At 37.9% G+C, this 7,916-nt stretch overlaps 1 long non-coding RNA gene across 1 annotated transcript; it reads left to right on the forward strand.

The window, feature by feature from the left end:
* The first annotated feature begins 5,226 nt into the window (after positions 1 to 5,226).
* On the forward strand, positions 5,227 to 5,771 carry LOC149253284 (uncharacterized). The gene is made up of 2 exons (XR_016266183.1): positions 5,227 to 5,316; positions 5,446 to 5,771. It is a non-coding gene; the product is annotated as an uncharacterized LOC149253284 (long non-coding RNA).
* Positions 5,772 to 7,916: the final 2,145 nt, after the last annotated feature.

Here is a 7,916-nt window from a genome sequence, read left to right on the forward strand (position 1 = left end):
CGTCCTTGCCCCGATCCTTTCCCTTCCCGTTCCACACCGGTGCGTGTATGTATAAGTACTTAGACAAAAGCTTAGCTGGATGGGTGATTGCTCCTTCGGATCTCACTGTAATTACTCATTCTTCGTCATCGTATTCTCTGCTACGTTTTCCATTGGATATCAGGGTAGATCCATCAGGTGGAAGTGCTGGTACGCGAAGTGCTTGTACTGCCGACCCCAACAACCCGATAAGCGCTTCTTAGGACGGACCCCGCTGCCGTTGCTCTCCACCATCTCAGTATTCTGATTCGTTTACAAATATCTACTTTAGCAATGACGGATCCCACCGATTTGTGACCTATCTCCCATGGCCAGCCCCTGTAGTTGATGTCCAATAGAATAGGATGTTGACTTCGAAGATTTAGCTGATGCGCTAAGTATGGTACTGCCGGGGATCTGTCACAGGTGCTACCGAATAGCGCTCCGCTGCTTGCCCTAATCTCCTTCTTTCTATTACGTATGTTGCCGTGCTAATCGTTTCCAAATTGATTTCCACTGATGATGGTAGGGCTCTTTTCCAGTGATGGCGATTACAATGGTGGGTTATAATACTATTGTTTGCGCTTACTTTGATGACCGAAATGCCAATGCACAATCGACTTTCTTTGGCCGAGCCGGTGGAAATGTGACAATTGTTCTCAGTGCTAAGCCCTCGCTGCCGCGACTTCTCCTAACAAATATGACTTGTGGCAGGACAGCTTGCTACCCTAACCTTGTTGGTATTTGTAAGACTTCGGTACCTCTAGTTTGTATATTCTTAATTATGCAGCGGTATTTGTAAGACTTCACCTCTACCGGTAGGCCAGTTTAGAAATCATTCCCGCACCCCAGAAAGCCCTTGATCTCTTCCCTCAAGCTATACAAACTCTTACCCTCTTACCGACACGAACCTTACTTCAATTCATACACTTCACGACACGATAGAGAGAGAGCCTTTGATTGAGTACATCAAGCTACCCTACCTCTATGGTGGCCAAAGAAAAATACATGCCCACATCACATATAGTATAGCTCTCCTCACTCTCCCCTTGGGACTACCGGGAGGGGGACTTTTACTTACAATACACACCCTATGATCGAGACCCTACGCATACATACCCCTCCCCATTCTCCACACAACGCGAGGGAAAGCTAGGGTCTGACCTCTACTACCCCCTTACCGATAGCCTTCCTTACCGATACCCTTCGAGGGAGGGTTAGAATTCTAAGTAGACTCTTATTTACCTACCTTTACGACGGATCTCTTTCTTTCACGTAACGGATTCACTCGGAGAATGCACCTTACTTTATTGACGTGCGGGAGTTACATACTTCGTGTAAAGTCACAAGAAACGCAGCAGCGAGTTAGGGCTTTCTTCACTGGGCGGAGTTAGGGACTTTCATGACTGGGGAACAGAAACTGAGGTCACTATACACAATAGCTCAGGCGGGCACGATAAGGCTTTCGGAGGATCAAATATCTGAAAAAAACACGGCAAATACAACAACAAATAGACTTACTTAGGATAGGAAAGGTTCTGACTTTCTTTTCATTAATGAATTTCTTAATGGCGACTATGCCTACCTAATGACATAAATAATGTAATGAACAGCCGCTTCCAAAGGGAAGGGAGCGATCAATCCTTAGACCAATTTGGGAAAGCGAAGACCTCATAGGACAGGGAGAACTTTCTTCCTTGGTTGGAGTAGTTAAGACACCGACCACAGCACTTATACCAAGCAAGGAGGTCACGGCTATACAAAAGAAACCAGAGCCAGGCAGGCTGGGGGAGCTTCCCCAGACAGGGGGAGGGGGATAGATGCGCACCCTAGCCCAGGTTCCAGAATGAAAGAGATGCTTTTGAAAACAGAAATACATGGGGAGTGGTACTCGGGAGAGTCGCTCGACTATTAAGGGTCTTTTCTTCAAGCGACCGAACCCCCTCTTGAACTCCCTGCCGGTGCATTATCCTTCCCTTGCCCCACGAGCTAGGCAACTCTCACTCTAGCAACACCACGAGCTAGGCCTCACTCTAGCAACAATATCCACTCTCTCGCGTATGGCGCATGGGGGACATCTCCTCTCTCGGATATGGATTGAACGGTGATGTTGATCGGCGTTGGCAAGGGCAGAGCACGATACCACCTACCCGATTGATAGCTTACCGATACCGAACAGGGTTACTACACTCTCACCTAATCCCCCTTTCAGTACCCCGCCCAGTACATTCACCCAGGAAGGAAGGTCCGGAGGTCTTGCGCTTCCGAGTGCAAGGACCCGACAGGGGGCTCGACTGATAAGGAGAGGAACAATACGCATTTCTCCATTATGCTTTCAGGACCCAATCCCATTACGACGGTCGGTATGCTTTCAGTTACCAATACCCAATCACCAATACCACATTACGCCTTCAGGACCCAATCCTCACCCATTATGCTTTCAGGAACCAATCCCCCCATTACGTTATGTATGCTTTCAGTTACCAATCCCCCCCATTACGCTTTCAGTCCGCCTACCAGTATGCATGCCCCTTTCAATCCGCATGAACCAGTAGGCATTATTCACCTTTCAATATGACCCTTGAGCTTAAAGGAAGGAACCTTATTAGTGAGGGAAGTTTGTAAGGAAGTTAGTTAGTGAGTTAGTTAGTGAGATGAGGTTCCACGACGAAGAGTAGGGTCCACGATGAGGTTGCTTGAGGTTAAACAATGATGTGTTGGTGGTTCAACGTTGATGTTGTTGTTGATGTTTGTTACACGGATTAGCTCTCTCACTTGCCGGAAAAGACGAAGAAGAATAGTGGAGGAAGGAAAACCCCAGCACTTGAGTGGAACGCTACGCGGAAATAGGAAGAATATGCGGGAACCGAGAAATAGAATATCTAAGAAATAATAGAACGATATTAGTCTTGTTCATTTCATTGCGATATTATTGATTTTCTCTTTTATTAGAGATTAGAGTGTTTTATAATAGTGCAAGGGCTGAACGGGTTCTGAGGACGGATAGAGTCACTGGTCATTTCAATAATGAAAGGTGGAATATGAAGGGTATGAAGGGCAAGACCTATCGAACCTATCGGGTGGTAAATTCAGTAACAAAAGGGGGAACCGCTCACTTTTTTTGGGGTAGGGGGTGAGGTACGAACCCACTCACCCGACCAAATAAGGGGGAGGGGCCCTCGCCTTATGAAAGACGAGCGATCAATCCCTCACCATATGAATAGTGAGTGACCCCTATGAAGAAGTAAGGGCCCTCACCCATATGATGAGTGAGCGTTAAAACGATGGCGGCCCCCCTCTCAAATAAGTAACTAAAGGCAGTCGAGTGTGCTTACGCACCCTCACCATATGAATAGTGAGTGACCCCTATGAAGAAGTAAGGGCCCTCACCCATATGATGAGTGAGCGTTAAAACCCTCACCATATGAATAGTGAGTGACTCCGTCCCTTTAGGGGGCTCGACCATTAGGGAGAGGATGGCGACGGAGGACGGAGATGAGACGGAGGATGGATACGGGTCCACTGATCAGGATCCATTCCCCTTTCTCTCTCTCAGCCTAACTGGATCCACTCCCCGCGCTTTTCTCCATTACCTGAAGCTGCATACATTCCACGATATCTGAGTAGCAAAGGGAGCAGTTATCGGCTAATCAATCATCCATCCAGCCGCCCCGCCATGTACTCCAGTAATCATGCATGGATAGCAAGGTAAGCTACCTACTAAAAGGTTCAATTTACTTATTGGGTGGGGGGGCTTATGGTCGAGCCTGCTTACGCATCCTCGTTGAATCGATCATCCAGCCGTGTCTCATCAGTTCTGACTTTAGTGAATAAATAAGGCAGTGAAACGATATCTGCTGAAGTGCTAACTGTCTGTATAGATAGATAATAAGGCAGTTCACGACGTGCCTGCTGAAGGTTCTGGCTGTAATTCCTGAATAAATAGGTGCGGAAGCGATCCAACGATTCCACAACTGAGCGCTCTAACATAAACTCCTATATTCTTATTGTACATCGTCTTAACTCAAATCCTCTTATCTCCGTCTTATCTTATTCTGATATTTTCTTTCCGTCTTAAGATTTCTCATATTCTTTTATCCCATCCTCTTAACTCAAATCCTCTTATCGTACATCGTCTTAACCCCACATCCTCTTATCTCCTTCTTAACTCCCATCTTATTAACTCCCAACCCATAACCTTCTTATGATCCATATTCTTATCTTATTATCTCCGTCTTATCTACCATCCTCTTATATCCCATATTCTCTACCCATCTTTCTTTATCCCAATCTATCTCTTCATCAGAGAGTAACATATGGTGGAATTACATACGATATTTAGTCGATCATTTGAACATGGAAATCGACACGGACCAACCGGCATAGCTTTTGGGATCGACCGGAACAACTTATTGGGACTTTTCCCACCTGACCTTCTTGCTTTTAGGGAGGACCCACCCTACTTTATTACTTCAGTGCAACAGCAACCAACCTACCTGTTATCTTAACCAACCTTTAGATACTTGCTCACTTAATCTTAACTTAGTGTTATTGGACGGGAGGGAGGGCTTGCTTGGGCTGGCACTTTGAACAGTCTATTTACTTTAATCTGCCTACACAATGAATTGAAGTAAGTGGGCTGGCACAGGAACAACCGAACCATGGGATGGATCGTCAGAACAGAACGGCTTTAGGAAAGGAACTACTGCCTTAAAATATGCAGGAGGTAGGCAAAGCACTTCAGTCTATTTACTTTCCTCGGCTTACTCGCATCTACTTTTAGCATTGCACGGGCGTTCTTCGACAACAAACACTTGCTTAAATAATATTACTTGGGTACCATCGACCTTATGCCTACTTGCCTTTCACCCTACCTTTGTTTATTGAGTGTTGCCAACCAATTAATTCAGCCAGGAATGCTCTGTAGGTAGGATATTACTTGAAATAAAGTCCAAGTAAGGGAAAACCCAATCCACATTTTTTGTGCTTTAAGAGAAATTATGTGCACATGTCAAGATAATGAATTTTTAAGAAAGTTGAAAAGTTATTTTAAGAATTCAATGAACATAAAGAGTTTTTGGAGTATTTTAAAACCACTTGGTTAGTTAACAACAAAATATGCAAGTTTCTTGTAAGGGGCTTTAATGACTCTATTTTTCATGTCATATGTATTGTTGTTAATGCATAACTAATAAATTTCTTTCTACAGATATGTGAGCAAAAGCGTACATAAATTTTTCACTCCAATCAAGATACAAACAATGCAATTGAATATTACCATTGGCATACGAAGGAAAGGTACCTAAGTGAAAAGAACAATGCATGCCATAGATGGGTTGATTGGTTAATTTATGTGTTGTTAACAAAAGTGGTATTATATTACAATCATATGCAACATTTAAAAGAAGTTGGTTTTGTACGACCCAGAAAAATTGATGAACAATTGAATTGATGAACAATCTCAAATGAAGATTGTGTATGCAACATTTAAAAGAAGCTGGTTTTGTACGACGCAGAAAAATTGAGGAACAATTGAATTCATTCAAGTGTAGAGCTAACCAAATCTCAAATGAAGATTGTGTGCCTCATGAAAAGAGTAACGATGATTATTGGGTTCATAGCCAAAGTAAGGATACCCATGATATTTTCTATAATGTAATTTTTGTAGCAATTTCAATTTGGAAATGCACTTGGGAGTGCTAAAAGTGACTTGTAGACCAATTTTCTAGATCAACGATGATGCTATTTTTCCATTATGTCATCTCTATGGGCATGACTTTTCATTATGTATGTTGGGAATGAAGATCCATTTTGTAGAAAAGAAAAATTTGTAGTTGAACAAATTTTGAAAACAAATACATGAATTTGGACTTGTGAATATGACAATGTTTTAATTGACTTTTAAATTCATGATGTGGATTTGATGTTATATTCTATTAATGTTACATTATTTTTTATAAATGTAATGAGAATGGATTTATTTATTTTTATTTACAAATTATCAAATCTGCAAGTTAAGGTACTTATATATTTATATCTTATTGGATGTTGCATGCATGGACTAACATATCATTACCATGGAACTTTGTGTAGTTATAATAATAGATGGAGTACATGAATTTTGTGTGTGTGTGTAGATATATATATATATATATATATATATATATATATATATATATATATATATATATTGAATTTATCAAAAAAGACTAAAGTTTTAAAGTTTTAAATTACACTATACATGTCTTACAATAAAATTTTCAAAAATAGATAAAGATTTGAGCTTTTACCACTTCAATACTAACATTTAAGGATGGAAATTTATTTATATATATAAGATATATATATCTATATATCTATATATCTATATATATATATATATATATATATATATATATATATATATATATATATATATATATATATATATATATATATATATATATATATATATATATATATATATATTTCTTTTTCTTTTATATATATTTTAAAATTCCTTTATTTATCTATGGTGGGAAGAAAAGAATAAGAGCACAAAAAGTATGTATGGTGAGAATACAAAAATTAAATATGTATGCATAGTGAGAGTGCAACAAAGAAAATGTACACGTGTAAAAACACAAAACATGCATTTAAGTGTGGTAGCTTTATAATTTATTTGATTTTTTTCTTTAGAACTTGAGCAAAAATATAATGTTAAAGTGTTTTAATTGTGATAAGAAACAAAAGGGGTTGTTTAGTAAGTGTTTTTATTATAAATATTTTTTTGTTTATTATTATTATTATTTTTGTTTTATTTTTTGTATATTTGAAAGTTATGGATGTACTTCTTTTACCTTAAGTGTTAATAAAACAATTAACGTTTAACACAATCATATCATGCAATATCAAACAAGTTATCCTTAAGTATCAAGCACATCATCTTTATCGAACGTGCTATCTTTAAATATCTAACAAATCATCCTTATTAAATTACTGTAATAAAAAAATAATCGTAAGATTCTATATCTTGATCTTTTATCGACCTTCATAAGCCATAAGTAAGATATTGGGCAAGTAATTATGACAAAACTAAGTCATAAGTAAGATATTGGGCAAGTAATTATGACAAAACTAAGTTGTTTTTTGAGAGCAAACTAAGTTTTCCATATTCTATTATTTTTTTTCAAATACTATAAGTCAAGTTAAATCTATGATTAATGTCGACTCCAAAATATTTATATGAAAGAAAAATACAATCATGTACACAATAAAGATCATATACACTAACTAAATAATAGTTTCATAAATAACCTTATATTAAATTTTCCTAAAACAATATAACTTCAAAAAAAATTAAGGCAAACCAATTTACATAGGAAAATTCTAATTTGGTGACAATACAATTTTAATTAGGTCTCAAAAAGAAAACATTAAATAATTAAAAATAAAATATATGAAAAATTAGGTGAAAAAAAACATCAAATAATTTAATTCAAAATTTATAAAAGGATCGCGAGTAAAACAAAGATATTAAAAAAACTTGGAAAGATGGGGAATCTTCACGTTTCATTGAGCAACATTTAGTGATTGGTCCTAAAGGCACTGTTATGGACCTCACAAAATTTTTAATTGAATAACCTTCAACATTCTACATGCCTGTGCAAAATTATCTTGTATGAAAAAAAACTAATAAATCAATATTAGATTATTTAAATCAAAGCAAATATTATCTAATTTATTTTATTATTGTAATAAATTTTCAATTATTAAAATTAGTTTTCAAGTAATGTAATGATGGTAGATTTTCTTTCATGTTAATATTTTATTTTTTTCAAAAGAAAAAAAACACTTTCTATTAATAATCAGAGAACGCACATTGACAGAGAGGAAATCTCATTGATGGCTTTGTGAAA

The sequence above is a fragment of the Pinus tabuliformis genome, chromosome 7, assembly GCF_031772625.1.
Source record: "Pinus tabuliformis cultivar Carrire ecotype Pingquan chromosome 7, CPIR1, whole genome shotgun sequence".
Taxonomy (NCBI): Eukaryota; Viridiplantae; Streptophyta; class Pinopsida; order Pinales; family Pinaceae; genus Pinus; species Pinus tabuliformis.